This window comes from Rhinolophus ferrumequinum, chromosome 4, assembly GCF_004115265.2.
Source record: "Rhinolophus ferrumequinum isolate MPI-CBG mRhiFer1 chromosome 4, mRhiFer1_v1.p, whole genome shotgun sequence".
NCBI lineage: Eukaryota > Metazoa > Chordata > Mammalia > Chiroptera > Rhinolophidae > Rhinolophus > Rhinolophus ferrumequinum.
In genome coordinates, this window is record NC_046287.1 from 101,633,426 (window position 1) to 101,650,697 (window position 17,272).

The window sequence follows — 17,272 nt, forward strand, 5'->3', positions numbered from 1 at the left end:
GGGGGGTGGCAAGACGACTTGGATGTCTTCTGGGCTGCCTGGCAGGTACTGAAGGATTATGCAGGATGGGGCAGGATGGATATAGAAACGGGTGTGTGACCCGCCCTAAAGAAGGGAAAATGCCTTACGTGCTTGCCCAGGGCAGAGCAACAGGCTGTTCTAGGACCCAGCATGCCTGGGGCACCGGGGAGGGGTCATCACACAGTCTCTGAGGGGTTTACAGGAAGTAATCTCTGTTCTCATCCGGATGCATCGTGTGGGTCCGGCAGTGGTCACGTCACGGAACAGCTCCTCCTGCACAGCCTGGTAGCTGTATTGCCCGACGTGGAACCACCAGACCTGCCCGCGTTAGCCAGGCCCCGACCCCCCCCTTCCGCCCCAGAAGCCTCGGTGGCACCTCTCCTAGAAGCGGCTGGGTTCTGATACCCCAACTCCTCCAGCCTTTGACCTCTGGCCTCTTCTTGCAGTTACCACTTATGTGTTTCTCCAGTGTTCCTTTCTAGATTCTCCAGTCCTCCAACGTCTGTTCCATCAATTTCCAATGCTAAATTCTCTCTGTTGGAATAGTCTGGTTTCTTTTTTCCTGACTGGTGGACCCTGACACACACGGGTGGTGAAATAACATATATTTCTTACCATGAATATCTGTCAAAAAGTTTTAAGAAACACTGCCTGCGGAGGGGGTTGTCTTAAATAAACAGGCAGATGCCCTAAGTGCCCGGGGCCGGCGCTAATAGGTAGAGGTTCTCCACACTTCAGGTCTGTGAAGAGCAAAGACCCACGTCACTACAGCCACTGTCCCTACGGACCCCATGCCCAACCTGGCCTGTAAAGATCACTGTGCATGAACGTACCGATTTCTCCCAAAGTTTGGCCGGAACCCAGGGCCTCATCTAGAATCTGACATTTCTCAGACGAGTGGCAACTCAGCTTTTGACTTGCCACCAGTCCACTCCTTATTGGTGAGTGGGAGGTATGGAAAAGTTAATGATGGCAGAAGCCAGGAAGTGGTACCAGAGACCTCATAATATGAAGTGGAACTTAGTGAGTGAAAGGGAAGAATTAAAAATGGAAGGAGAACTGAGCCTGGGTGGTGAACACACAATGCAATATACAGATGGTGTATTATAGAAATCTACACTTGAGACCTATATAATTTTACTAGTCAATATCACCCCAAGAAATTTAATAAAGATTTTTAAAAAGATAGATTTTTGTTTTTTAAACTTCTAAGGGTGGAATTTTTTGTCTCCAATGCTGCTTTTCTTGCAGGTAATATAAGAAAATAATAGACAAGCGAAGAAAATGAAGAAACAAGCTTTCTGCCTTATTCAATCAAAATGAGGCTTTTGCTCTATTTTATTCATGAACTTCTTATACTTTGGCTTTGATGCTCCCATTAGAAGTGAGACTTTCCTTGAAGACCAGAACTATGAGGTCAGCCTCACCCAATCGTATATTCCTAATGAAAAGAACTGCCCCCATTTTAGGAATTCAAAACCTTTCTTACATATGCTAAAATAAACACAAAACCTCCTGGCATTAGCCTACGGAGATGCTCCTTGCTTATGATTTTATATTTCTTTATGCTAATTTAAAAATATGAACAGACGGCCCAGGACTCGAGGCTGTTGAGTGATTTGTAACAGTGCAGTGTTGCGGGTGCGTAAGTCGATGAATGAGTACCTAGTGCTTGTGATAGCTGGAGTCTCGGTGTCCTCACACCGCAGTAAGTCACCATGACTACTCCACGAGACGCTAATGCACTAGCAACACTTCTTTCCCCTCGCTGTTTTAGGACTTTACATTTAGTAGAGGAATCCATAACCAAACGTGCTTTACTCAGGAAAATGTTGGCAAGAGTTGCTTCGTTTGTGACAAGCAGAGTCTCTTACAGTGAGTTGAAAAGCATGTCTCCTTCTGATTTAGCCACCGAAGCATGTTACAACGTAGGTGGCACGCCGTGGAGGAAAAGCAGTTTGTGATCAGGATTTTTATTAATAGAAGGCAGTGTGGTGCCAAGCAACCTCAGCCACAAAACATTTCAAGTCTGCTTAGGAGACAGAGCAGGCCAGCTGGGATCCCATTTCCCCTTCTAAGATACAAGCCACTCTAGAGGGTCCCTCCCATTCTTGGGATCCTTTCTTCTCCCATTTTCCTGTATCCTGTTCTACTTCAGCTATAGAAGATTGGGAGTGACAGCTTTGAGGGTAAATTCCATTTCCTTTCTTCCCTCTTGCTCTGCTACATTTTAGATCTTCTTTGTGAGTTGTGTGCATAATTGATACAAAATCATAAATGTTGGCTTACACGAATCATTCCTAAATGGTTAACTATTCAAGCAAACTGTTCAGGATCCCATTGTCCTTGATATTTTCTCCTTGTGTTTGCCAGGCTGCCTGGCTCCTTTCTCAAATCTCACCTCAAACTTCCCGTTTCCCCAAAGCCTCACAGACAGCTGTAATGACGAATTCTAACAGCCCTTACTCTACCACACTCTGTCTCTTCTCCCCAACTCAACAATAGCTGTTCTCACTGTCTGAAAGTGCAGTTATGATGCAATAAAGGAAGGACAGAAACTACCTACGTTTTGTAATGTTTCTTCCTTCATGATCTGTGCCAGATTTATGCCTTCATAACACATAAGCATTTCAGTTTCTTTTTTAACATTTAAAACATATATGAAAATTATATTTTGCATACAATTATGCATAACCAAAACAACAACAACCAAGAGGAAAAAAATCCTGTTTTTGGTGTCATTTTTAGATACATGTTTTTTACTATTACTATGTGTCTGTTAAAAGCATTATATATACTATTGCTTTACATGCTTTCAAGCCTTGTGTAAATGTTATGATACTACAGTTTCTTTTTCTGTTTAACCACGCACTTCTGAGGTTTACCTATGTTTATGAACATAGAGTTCATTTATTCATTTTAATTGCTGTAATTATATAATATAGCTTATACATTTCCCATTGATGAATATTCACTTTCTTTCCAACTTTCATGTCCTAGTGAATTCAGGCTGCTATAACAAAAATACCACTGGGTGGCTTATAAATGATGGAAATTTATTTCTCACAGTTCTGGAGGCTGAGAGGTCCAAGATCAAGGCGCCAGCAGATTCCGTATCTGGTGAGGACACACTTCCTAGTTCACAGACAGCTGTTTTCTTGCCATGTCCTCACATGGCAGAAGACAGGGAGCTCACTAATCCTATTCATTAGGTCTCAACCCTTGTGACCAAATCACTGCCCACGGGACCCACCTTCTAATACCCACACATGGTGGTGATGGTGGTGGAGGGGGATTAGGATTTCAACATATTCATTTCGGAGGGGACACATTCCATCTATAGCATTCCACCCTTGGCCCCCCAAAATTAATACCCTTCTCATATGTGTCAATTCAAAAGTCTGAACCACCAAATCACATCCAAATCTGAATCAGATATGGGTGAGACTCAAGGTGAGATTCATCTGGAGACAACTGCCTCTCCGGCCGTGAAACTGTGAAACCCAACATGACCGGGGCTTCCAAAATATACAATGATGGGGCAGACACAGGACAGTTTCATTCCAAAAAGGAGAAATAAGGAAGAAAAAAGGAGTGACAGTTCCCAAGCACATCCTAAGCACACTCCATTAAGGCTGGAGAATAATCCTCCTTGACATATGCTCCGCCCTCCAGGTCTGCTGGGGCAAGGTCCCACCTTCCAGACACACGCATGGTGGTCCTGCCCCATGACTCTGGGTGGTCTCTCCCCCGCGGCTCTGCATTGCTCCAGCCTGGGGTCTCTGCAATGGCCCTACCCTTTCAGTGGCCCTCTGCTTGGCCACCACCCAGTGGCTCCATGGGATAGTGGTTCTGCCCTTTGAAATCTAGGTGGGTTTGCTGCACTTGGGCCTGCCAAGGCCTCACCTGGCAGCCAAGGAGGGTGGTGCCAGAGGGAAGGATGCGACGTGCAATGTGAGGCCGTGCTCTTCCGCGGGCACTGAGGTCCCGAAAGCCGGCGCCCCTCCCTTGAAACTGGCACTCTGGGCGTTTTCTGGGAGTGGGACCCCTGATGATCTCTGAGCCACCTTACGGACGGGGGTCATTCTTCCCTTGTCTTGGAGAACAGCTCCTGGCATCTGTACTACTCTCCTTATCAAATGGTCTTAGTGTTCACTCCCACTGTCTTGTTCTTTTCAATACGGATAGACAGCATTTTCCAAGCCTTTCTGTTCTGCTTCCTTTTTGATGAACATTTCAGTCCTTATTTCTCTCTTCTTGCATTTTACCATAAAAAGTCAGGGAGGACCAGACTGCTCCTGCAACACTTCAGCTAAAGAGCCAATGTCATTGCTCGTACGCTCTAACTTCCACAAAACACTAGGTCATGAACACATTTCAGTTCTTTCTAAAAAGGAGGGCCATTCCTCCACTGTCGAGTAAAATGTTCCTAGTTTCCCTCTAAGACCTCCTCAGAGTAGCCTTTACCGGCGTCTCAACCAGCATTCTGCTCAGTATCACTCGAGATCGAGGCTCTTTCTAACGCCCTCCTCTTTCTGAGCCCTCACCACGATCACCCTTAGTGGCCTGTTCACAATTACGCCACATCTCTAACATGCACCTCAAAATCATTCAGCCTCTACCCATTGTCAACATGTTTAAGTTTTGCGGTACCAGCAGCACTTTACTCCTGGTACTTCACTAATATTAAGATTGTACAATGAATATTCTTGGATATTACCTTGTGCATGTGCAGGTTTTGTAGGGTTTATGCCAAGAAGTAGAAAAATGTATAGCAAAGCATGTTACTCTTCAGTTTCCCCAGATTTTACCATTATTTCCTAAAGTGGTTATATACATGACAGCAATGCAAGAGAATTCCTACATGTCGTGGAATTATCCAACATTTTTATTTTTGCTGATCTGGTGAGTGTGAAATTAGGAAGGTGAATTTGGGTTTGACATGGGTGTCACCGTATGAGTGTTGTCAAGTCAGGACTATGAGGCGGGAGCCAAGGAAGCAGAGGAAGTCAAATACAAACTGGGCAGTTGTATCAGTCACCTACAACTACACGACAAATATAAATCGGGCAGTGTATCAGTCACCTACAACTGCACGACAAACGACCACCACCTTACAGGCTCAGACAACACACATTTATTATCTCAGCTTCTGTGGGTCAGAAATCCAGGCACAGTTTATCTGGGTTCTTGGCGTCAGGGCATCTCCTGAGACTGACATCAAGGTATTGATGGGGGCTGAGGTGTCACCTGAAGGCTTGACTGGGGGAGGCCCCACTTCCCAGCTCACGTGGGCGTTGGCGGGACTCAGCTCTTTGCAGACAGTTGGACTGAGGGCCTGGGTTCCTCACTGGCTGTTGGCCAGAGGATGCCTTCAGTTCTCTGCTATCTGAGTGTCCTCATAGGGCAGCTCCTACTATGCCAACTTGCATCATCAAAACCAGCAAAAGTGAGCAAGATAGAAGCAAGATGGAAGTCAGAATATTAAGTAATCTATTTATGGAAATGTCATCCTTTGCTTATTCTACTGGTTAGAAGCAAGTCACAGGTCCCACCCATACTCAAAGGGCAGGGATTACCTAGAAGTGTGAATTCTAGGGGGTGGGGATCATTACAGGCCACCGTGGAGCTCACGTGCCACAGGCAGGTGTAATAGTTAAGGATATTGGGTAGCCTGGCATTGCAGACTACCCAATGATTTGCAAATGATAGTTAGACAAGACTACTGCAAATGATAGTTAGACAAGACTAGAGATTTACTTATCTCTCATTTAGAAGTCTGGATAGCCAGTGTAGGGCTGGTGTGGCAGTGCCGTCATTATCAGGGACCCATGCTCCTTCTGTCTTGTTGACTTGCCATTCACGACATGTGGCTCCTACCTCATTGCACAAGTTGGCTGCTCCCACATTGCCACCATGCTGCATTCCAACCACTCCTATCCCTTCTGCATGCTGTGGCCAGAATAATGATGTTAAATGCAAATCTAGTCACATCACTTCTCTGGGTAAAAACCCGCCAGTGGCACTTCCAGCCTAGAGCAGAATCTCTCAAACATGTTTTACCTGGGCCGGCCTGGTGGCTCAGGTGGTTAGAGCTCCATGTTCCTAACTCCAAAGGCTGCCGGTTTGATTCCCACATGGGCCAGTGGTTTCTCAACTACAAGGTTACCAGTTCAATTCCTTGACTCCCGCAAGGGATGGTGGGCTCTGCCCCCTGCAACTAGCAATGGCAACTAGACCTGAAGCTGAGCTGCACCCTCCACAACTAAGACTGAAAGGACAACAACTTGACTTGGGAAAAACAAACAAACAAAAAAAAACCATGTTTTACCATCAAACCCTGTACTTAGCATGGAGACATATATGTGTGTGTGTGTGTGTGTATACACACACACACATGCTCAAACATATATCTATAACTGAAACATAAGTTTCATGAAACAAAACTCACCCTTACTATATATCACGCACGCTGACATTCCCGGTTCTAGTTCATTTACATCTAATTCATGAACAGCTAATGAATGTGGGAGACGCTGGCCTGCAGATGCTCTGCTGAGGGTGCTCCCTTTCTTCCTCATGCTCCCAGCCTGCTCTGCCTACATCCTTCCTCCTAGGGCCTGGAACACCTTCCCAGCTCCTCTCTGCTCTTTGAGAGTCAGCTCCGGCATTCCCTCTGGTCCCAGGCCCAGGCCCCCAGAGCTCTGTGCCTCCAACCATCACAGTCCTCATGCTCTAGTCATGTATCCCAGCTCTGTTTCCACACGAAACAATCAGCTTCATGAGAGTGGGGACCCTGTCTTTACAGTGGTGTGTCCCCGCCCTTGCACAGTACCTGACATAAAGTCAGAATGTAATGCCTGTTTCCTATATGAATAAATAAGTGACTGAGTGTCATAGAATAAAAAGTTGCTGGCAACATTTATTGAAAATCTATTGTATTCAGGTCTCTGTGCTGGAGAGAATTATGAAACACCAGCGGAATTTGACAGTGCTAAATTTTTAAATCATCTGGAGTGACCTGCTTTTATAAATAAGAAGTGTCTTGATGTCTACAACTAAGTGCCACCAGATGACTCACTGACAGTGAATTGAATGATGAGCGTGGAATTGAAAGAAGTCACTTCTGTTATCCCTTCTCTTAACCGACTCCCTGTTTTCATCTCTTATAAGGAAAACCTCAGACACCCTCAGACATTTCTCTCCTCACCCAGGTCTGCTCTCCAACAGGGGGGTCCAGTGTTGAGCCAAAGAATAGCGCTGTTCAGTGACTTTTGATTGAGTACCCACATGACTAATTTGGGGCCCTCCAAAATAGGCCCAGGGAGCCAAGATGAGGTACTATGAGGTTTACAGACCTCGAGGGTGGTTAAGAACACCTATAGTAGCTGCTCCAGGTGCCATAACCAGCCATAATCAGAAAGTCCAGGAACAAGGCAGGAAGGGAGGTGTGAATCCAAAATTGATTCAGAGTCTCCCTTCCAGACACTTCTTTGACCCTGGGAAGCCCCATCTGCTCAGGTCAATTCTGCAATCCTGGCTGGTAAATTAATGAATAAACCAGGCCCTGAACACATGCAGGCTGTACTGGAACGAATAGAATATTGTAGGATACCAGCGCACAGATTGGGGGTCATGTAAAGTCCCAGGCACAGGAAACAGCATCATAAATAACTTGACCTCACTCAAACCACTGCTTTGTCCCTCTAGTTAATAATAATATAGCAACAGCTTATATTTGTACTGAGTCTTACAGTCTCCAAGAAGCTTTATCTCATTTGATCCTGGAGCAGTCCTGTGAGGTAGGTGCAGGTATTATCCCCATGTTATATATGAGGAAACAGGGAGGTTAACCAATAGCCCACTGGTCACACAGCAAGTGAATAACTGGAACTGAATAGGATTCTACTTTATAATAGTACCGATTTGTCTTAAGGAAATAGCAATCAGAAATTTGGATTCTAACCCCAACACTGCTAACTACTTAGCTGTGTGGTCTTGGACATGATATTCAGCCTTTCTGAGCTTCATTTCCTCCCCTCCAAAAACATGTACATAATTGCTTCCCTGTCTGCCTCGCAGGGTTCTTATGAGGACAAAACTGGTGATTGGCGTGAAAGCGCTTTCTAACTGGGAGGGTGACACACAGTGTCAGGTTTTAGCAATCTTTTCTAACAAAATAATGAGAGTAATACTTATCATCTTTTTACTTTTACGGTGCCTTTCACGGCAGCTATTCAATAATTTTGTGGAGTACTGTTGCCTATATGACACGCCTGTGGCTTACCTGCACAGGTATAACAGTTAAAGATACTGGCCCGTGAGGCAGGAGGAAGCTCTCTGCTCAGAGTGAGTGTAGAACAGTGGTTCTCGGTGTCGTAGCACCTTGGCCTCACCTGGAGAACTTTAAATATGCAGGTGTCTAGGCCCCACGTTGGCCAATTAAAATTCCAACCTGGGGTGGAGGGCACTGGGCCTCAGTAGTTTTTAAAGTTCCCCAAGATTCTAACTCGCAGCTAAGCCTGGGGACCCCTGCTGTAGAGAAAAAAATCTGTCTATTGTTCACGTGTGGCTGAGGTCACTTGGAAGACCCTGAAGTCCCACCATCACATTATGTAGCAGACCTCCTTTCCGGACTTCTGCTGTCCAAGGAAGATATGTGAATGTGTGAATGCTGGGAAAGACGCTGAGCCCACGGGATGCTGGGTAGGACAGAGCCCCCTCCTTGGCACGTTTTCTCTCCTAAGTTCTGCTTCTCAAAACCATACCACAGTAACTTCCCTATGCCATAGGGATTCGAAAATTGAATTTTTTAAAAAAACTCAGAAAATAAGCACCCAATCTACAAGTGGCTAATCCTATAATTTTTTACACCAATAATAAGGAAATAAGCATGCATTATTTAATATTAGCTTCTTCCATTCAATTCCATACCATGTTCTGTATGTTTCATATTAGGGTAAACCAAATAAGCATTAATTTACTTTATAAATGCAATATGTTTCATATCTATTAAAAGTATTTAGTTTCTAGTAAAAATGTAGGTTTAGCTATTTGGCCCAAATTTCTTAAAGCCATTACTGAAAAATGCCCAGCAAAAGTCCAGAGTAAAACTATAATTCGACTTTTGACTTTGTGTCTTCATAGGACACAAAGTACACTTCCTCAGCTACTCACCTCGGAACTCCCTTCTCAGACCAGCAATGAAGAAACAAATGCACAAAAGGATGTGAGTTCTGGGGATCCCCCTTTCGCTCTGGGCACCACTCCAAAGGAACATTCCCCTAAACTGGTCCCATTAGAATTACCTTGAGATGAAGTGCAACATCTTGCTTGATGCTTCTCTCACAAGACTGGGGATAATTTGGTTGGAGTAAACTCCTGTTACAAGACCTGAAGATTTAAATAACAAACAGGTTTATCTCTCATCCCAGAAGAGTTTATAGTCTCGGCATAGCCTGCAAACAAATACTCGCACCTCTGGGGCTTCACAAAGGCAGTGATTAGGCGGCATTTTATTGTGATGCAGTGAGTGTACAAAAGATGGAGCTGGACTACTCTCAGGGGCTTAGCAACAAAACTGGCTTCCTGGAGAGCCAACAGAAGAAATCTGGCAACCTAAAAATATTTAAAGAGCTTGGACCCCCAAGAGAGAACTTCCAACTATTGAAGTGGAAAAGATTAAGGATTTGCTAAGTCCAAAAAGGAGATTTTTAATGAAAAACTCAGCAAACTGCATAGACAATGAGCAGGGCATCTTAAAAATAATAGTAATTAAACTTATACTTATCATATACAGAGTAATCAATTGGAGACTTTATATTTATAATGACATAAGAGAAAGGATCAAAAAATAGACTAAAGATAATGAACTCTTCCTTCTCCAGAGTTGTGAAAAAATAGCTCTTATTATACAGTTGGGATGTTCCATCTCACCTTCTCTGAGGTATAAATCTGGACACGGTCTCCAAGATCTTTTTCTCTGGCCTCTAATTACAATTTTGCTACTTATTCCTCAACACAACCTATGTTTCATATTCTCTTGTATGAATCAGATGCAGTCTGTGCTGTGGTTAAGCTCTTGGGGCACCGGGTGCAGCTGTCTAGCCCAAGCTGTGTGACCTTGGCCATGACCTCACCCTTTTGTGCCTTGGTTGCCTTGGCTGTATAATGGGCATAACAATAATACCAGCCTCACTGGGCTGTCGGGAGAATTAAAGCAGTTATTCCACAGAAAAGCTCTTGGAAAAGTGCCCGACACACAGTAAGAACTCAATAAATATTCACTGTTATTATCACTGCACTCTGCATTTCCCTTGGTGACTATAAAAATATTTAGCATATTTTAAAAATAAAAACAAGACACAGGGTCTAACAAAGGATTGTTTTCAGACTCGTGGATTTATTTATGTGGAAAGTCTCAACAAGCCATAGAGGTACACATTTGGGGCATCATTTTTTTTTATTATTACATACAATCCTAAATTCCAGGAAGTATTCACAACACGGTCCCTAATCAACCAGTTTATACTGCATTTGAGAGACAGAATATACGCTCGTGAGACATTAATTCAAAATTCAGAGCAGTTCACGGTTGCGTGTAAAGTAAGCAATTGAACCATAAGAGCTACAGAAATAGGAAAGAAAGAGAATTCTGAAGATATTGAGGCTTCACTGTGTCCATACCATCGATGGACAGCTGCACGTGGACCACGACACGCAGGGAAGGAGAATGAAAGGGCATTCAGCAGGAGGGAAGGCAGGAAGCTGAGGCAGGTAAGCGCCCACCATTCCTGGTGATTGGTATTTGAACTTAGATGACAGAGACTGATTGACAAAGCCACGCCGGACACTGGCCATGTGGCTGGGGGCTTCCAGCACCAGACTGAAGAGCTTGATTTCACCCTGAAAGTCCCAGAAGTTTTGTTAGTTGAAAAGTGGTGAGACAGGTTACCTACCACGTTACTAGGTAGACAGGGAGGTCCCTGGTGGGATAAACAAAAGACAGTCATATCCTGAAAGTCCAGGTTCTGGAATGTCTCCTTCACTCCAGGACAAAGATATGAGAATGCGCCTTGAGGTTAATAAATTATCTCATAAATCCCTTTTGGCCAGAAAAAGGAGCAGATCTAGTAGATAGGAATAGGTTATTTCGTTCAGGATGAGCAAACAGGACAAACCTGATAGCCGAATTCCATTAGAAGGCTCCAGCCCCCTTCCCCAAGCAGGCAAGGGAAGGTATAGAAGTAAGAGCTTTTACCTCAGTCACTGGGCACCCTGATTCGGGACTCCATCCTGCTTGGGAGCTCTGACCCTTTGCTTTCAATAAACTATCCTCTTTTTAAAACTCTTTGCCTCTCTTGGGTCCATGTTCCCATTCCTTGGTCTCACAAGGCAGGGTCCCGGCACTCACTCACTCACTCACTCACTCCAAAGTCCCCTACATCATTTGGAGAAGCACAGAAAAATATTCCTACATCAGTGGCATGGACACAGATACATACAGCATAGGTTCGTGTGGGGGAGACCAGAAGCAAGGAGAAAAGTTGGATGGTTTTTAATAAAGATTTAGGTATGAGGTGATGAGGTCCTGGACCAAAGTGAGAACATTTGGATCAAAAAGGAAGCGACAGCCGTGAGGCATGACAAAGATTTGTCCCCTTCACTCTACCTCACAGCCAAAATGCTCCCTAGCCTCGGCCTTCGCTGTCTGGGGACACTAGGCTAACTTCAGGATGGCCAGGAGCACTTCCCTGGGGGTGTCGGGGCTCCGGGCTCCAGGTGCTAGAGGACAGGGGCTCCCTGGGCCACCAGGAAACTACTCCAGTGTCCCGGTGGGTGGTCGCGTCCTGATCCCCATTTTCTCCCTCTCGCCTTCTTATCACCCGAGTGTCCAGTGGATTTCAGACAGTTAAATAAAACCATATTTGCGTCTTGCTCCCTTGGAAGGTCACCCAGTACTTGCCAGTTGGGTAGGGTTTTAAAAATTATTTTTTATTTGTGTTGAATAATTTTAAATGAATATCATTAGTAAATTAGTAGTTTAAAAGGTTAGACCAGTATATACTTTAAATAGATACAGTTTATAGTACCTAAATTATTCCTAAAGTTGATGTAAAAAAGAAACACAGGTTTGATGATTGAAGATACAGAGAGATAACAATTACAGCTTGAAGGTCAAGTAGAAAACCTTAACTGAACAGAAAGCTTAGTCCCAAAGCATTATCATGATTTAGAAAGCTGTGTCGTTTGCTGTGCCTATGGTGATCTGTCTCAGCTTGTGTCATAGGATCATTTCTTAGGCAAAATTAACCATGTAACGACCAGAACAACCAGCTTCTAGCTCTGTGAGTATCCGGACCTAAAATTGCAGTTATCCGCTCTGACTGAACACCTTACTGGAGTGGACGCAGCCATGCCTTGGGTAGTAGTATAAAGTGATGGTTAGTCTACATAACCCCTTAAACTCAGCAAGTAACATATGGGTTAGTATTTTCTGTGATGAATTTATTATGGCGATAGTGGCATGTAGAGCAGCGCGACTCAGAGTGGTCCCTGGATGGGCAGCATCAGCGTCACCTGCGAGCTAGTCCTAGAACAGATTAGAAATGCAGATGCTCAAGCCCCACCCAACACTTTCCGCATACGTGGGGGTGGGCGGGAATCCAGTACTCATGTTTTATATCAGTGGGGAAGCTGTGCGCACGCACGTGTGTGTGTGTGTGTGTGTGTGTTCCACACAGTGGTCAGAAAGCAGAAACGTAATGAAAAGACACATGGCTAAAAAAACACAATAAATTTAGCTATTTTATAGATATATATTACATAAGTTTTATATAGTTACGTAAAAATATATCCATATGTTTTGTAGTGACATATCTCTACAGAGATAGAATAGTCTTCTAATTATTTTTAAACTTTAGAAGTGACTCTTTCCAGTAAGCTCCTAACACACAACCATACACTCAGAGGCTGAGAGACTTAATGTTTCTCATACTCAGCAAATACACAAAAGAGGAAACGATTACAAGCCTTACAATTTCTCTTTTTCAGAGACTGAGATTTTCTCAGATCCTCGGCATGGTTTTCAACCACAAATGGATTCGTAACTACTTCAACCATGTCATTGAACTTGTACGTGCACCAAGCTGGCCCCCATCATGGTGCAAACAGAAATCTCCAAGACTGTGTGTGCTAGGCACACACAGGCAAGTGATTGGTATTTTTACTTTTTTGGAGGGAGGGCCGTGATAAGTTTCAGTCCTCTGAAAATGAATCCACAACAATAAAACAGGCTGAATGTGTTTCTCCAGTAGAAAAAAAGGAAGCAAACCTACTACAGGTAAATTGAAATCTTCAAATAGACCCATAACACATCGCTGAGACATTCTTGAGATAATGGCTTTAGTTAGACTGGGGCCACAAATCTTTACATTCCTTCATTCGTCTAGCAGGACTAATGAGATTTTATGGCAGGCAAGCTGTTTATCCCTTGGGTGACATTGGCAAGAGCAGCTATATCTTTATCAATCAAGAGTTTTCTGCACTGGAGCTTTCCCCCCCACAGAACACCGGCCCAGCCTACATCACATTCGCAACAAGTAAGAACCTCGTTTCTTCATAGAAACAGTCCACACGTCCCCTTCTCTTTTTCAGATCTAATCATTCTTTCCTAAAGTCGTATTACATCTTAAAGGAGGCTGGCAGAAGAAATGGATGTAAAGAAGAGATGAAAAGAAAGTTTGCAAAGAGATGCAGGCCCGACAGCTCCAACTCGAATGTTGTATGTGCCCACTGGCTCTTAGGAGTAGAGCTGCAGACCATCTGCTGCCTGCAGGACACAACGCCGGACAAGCAGAGGTTCTGCTCCCATCGAGGGTGTGAGGAATAAGAGCGCGGTGACTCCACTTCAGTCTGCGACCAGGTCTTGGCTCCTCCTTGGAGCTTTCGGATTACCTGTAACAGCTGGTAATGTCTTTTTAGCACTTAACTACACTCTCACACACACACAAACATACAAACTCACACAATTGATAATGGCATTGTAAACTCTTACGATGGCATTTCCTTTCTTCCTTTTCACGAGGAAAATATCTGTAGTTCTTAGACCACGGAGGTATTGGATTTCTCCAAAAGTCAACAAATGGTTCTAGTTCTGGCTAAGGTGGAAGGAGCCCTCTCCACCTGTTTGTCCAGTGAATGCAGCTGTTACACCTGGACAGAATACGTGAGAACTCTTTAAAAAGTAAAAAGTAGCAGGTCAATTGAGGAAGAAAACAATAATTCAAAGTGATTTATCATCTTTTCCCTTTGGTATTCCCCGGGCAGGCCTCGAGGCAGCCTGAACCCCAGAAGTGGATACCGGTGTGGACAGAAAGCACTCCAGCAGCTGAGTGTCGCTTAGTTGACACTCAAGATGTGAGCAAGTCTTCTGGCAGTGACAGCAGCACCATGGAAGTACCCCCCACCCCACAAACAGTGCCAAGGAAGGGGAGCCTTCCTCTCCAGATAGAGGAGGGGTAGTCCTGAAAGCAGCCTCTTTCTCCCTCTCTGTGCTCCCACCACTTGGCCGGGGAGCTCATGGAGAGAATGGAGGTGGGGAAAACCAACCCATAAAGCTATTTGCTAACTTTGGGGCTCACCCCCAAGCGACAGGTGCTCACATTTGATCACAAAAGCTAAAGGAGACTTTGAGAACTGAACTAACAGATACATCTCCATCTGAGTCCCAGCCTGCCCCTGAGAAGGCGGGCATTCAGGAGAAAACCGAATAGCGCTGCGAACTGCTGTAGCAGGAAGAGGGAATCTGCATGTCTGCAGGGCAAGGGATGACTTAAAAGTAAGACCTTAGCCCCACCCCAATACTTCAGTTCTGCAGTATTTCAAAGTTGTGTTTGTGTGACTCTGCCCCCAAGGCAGGAACTGTGCTTTACTCAGTTCTGTGTCTCCAGGGACCTGCACAGTGATAGACGGTAGAGGTGCTCACACCAGTGTAGGTTGTAAACCAGAATGAATGCAAACGTGACTGAATGAATGAACTGTGTGACTGATACAAGCCAAGTCCTGCAAATAAGATGGCCACGTTCCCCCATCCAACCTTGTCTCTTGCCAGTGGCGGCAGCGTGCAGTGGTGACGCAGTGGCCTAGGAGAGAAGAGGGTGTCAACAGAGGGACCCAGTCTGGCAATGGGAAGGCAGGAGCATTGGGCCACAGCAGGTGACTGGTGACCCTGCTCCATAGATGGACATGAGCGTCCCTCTCTGTGCTGACAGAAGGAGGGGAATAAGCGACAGGAAATAAGCGACAGGAAATAAGCCCAGTGAAATTCACCACGTCAATGTGCGAACCACAGAATTGTCTAAGGCGTTGTCTGCTCCCTGACACTCCTTTAAAGAGGGGCCTGTCTTTAAATATGGCTAAGAAACACTCTGCACTGTTTCTCCTTAAGGACGGACAATGCCTATGTGCTTAATTAACACCTCTGGAAGGTCCCATCGTAAAGAAACATGCTTAACTTTTTAAAGATTCGATTGAGGTATAATTAGCAAATGCACAGACCTTAAGTGTTCAGTTCAATGAGTTTTGACGGTGAGTTCTTCCTCTGCCACCACGCAAAACAAACCGTGCGCCTTTCCATCACCCCGGAACGTCTCCCGGCCCAGTCATCCCCACCCCCACCCAGCAGCAGTCAGTGTCTGACTTCTCATCACCGTAATCTGCTTTTGCTACCTCTGAGACTTCAAAAATGAAATCATGCCGCATGGATTTATGGGGGGTGTCTGGCTATTTTTGCTCAATGTAAAATTTTTGAGTTTCATCAATGCTGTATCACTAGTTCATTCTTTTCTTTCCTTTATTTATTTTTTTGTTAATTGCTGAGCGGTATTCCATGGTGTGTGTGTGTACACATATCATGACGGTTTATCCATTCTCCTTTTAATGGACATTTGGATTGTTTCCAGGTTTTGATTATTATGAAGAAGGCAGGGAAGAACATTCTCTGCAAGTTCTTTTGTGGACATAAGTTTTCATTTTTCCTGCGTAAATACTTAAGAGGACTTGTTGGGCCATAGGGTAGATATGTTTAACTTTATAAAAAAACTGCCAAACAGTTCTCCAAAGTGGTTGCACCTGTTTAATTTTTTAAACTTAGGATTTCCTGCATGCATTTGACCACACACCTTGAAATGAGCAGGTAGGATTGGATACCTTTTCAGATTCCTCCCAGCTTTATGCAATGAGAAAATGGCCAAGGCATTCAGAAGCGAAGTTGTTCTGCCTTCTTTGTATAGATCTTGGAGGCAAAAGCGAATGAAGTGAAGCCCAGGATGGTCAGCGAGAGTTGGGAAGGTTGGGAGCAGGAGGAGAAAAGACCACTGAGGTCAGAGAGTGGGGAAGAACTGCCAGCACGCGGTCCACTGGACAGAGGCATGAAAAAGGGATTTTTAAGCCACAGGGAACCCAAGACCCTAAAGTGCAAACCAATTAAAGCAGAAACAATGTGGACCGAGGTTCCCACAGTGTTTAAGAAATTTCTCTGGCCCAGAGGCATCAATAATGACAAGATATTAAGAAAACACTTCAACATTACTTTTGTTGAATAGGTAACTTGGAGTAAAAGTAGCAATGAGGTACTATGATTTTATTCATTCTAACTTTATTTATTAAGAATTTCCAGTTAAAAATAAGTCATGGGGCTGTAACGTACAGCACTGGCAATATACTCAGTAATGTCACAATAACCTTGTACATGACTGATGGTTACTAGACATAGTATGGTGGTTACTTAGTTAGGTTTTTAATGTTGAATCACTCTCTTGAATACCAGAAACTCGTATATTATGTATTAACTACATTTTCATTTTAAAAAGGAACTTAAGTTTTTATAAAGATATCCGAGTATAGGGACACCATTCTTCATGAATCTCTTAAATTTCTGCACACCTGGAGCAGAAAACCTAACTGCCTTTTGTCTGGACTATCTTTTGAAAAGTGTTTATAGAATGACCAGCATGGAAAAACAGACACTGTCTCCCTCTGGAGCAAAAGGCAGCTTTGCTTACATCCTTGGAAAACAGAGTTACCTAGCTCTGAAGCAAAGGGCATGTGTGCTAACTGCCCTTTATAAAAGATTCAGGTTCCCTAAACTCAGGATTCCTCTCCTGAAATGCAACCCACTGCATGTGCAGGTATAATCTGGCCCTTCTTGACTGCTTTCTGGAAACTGAGGCTTGGGAAATTGGTACATCCC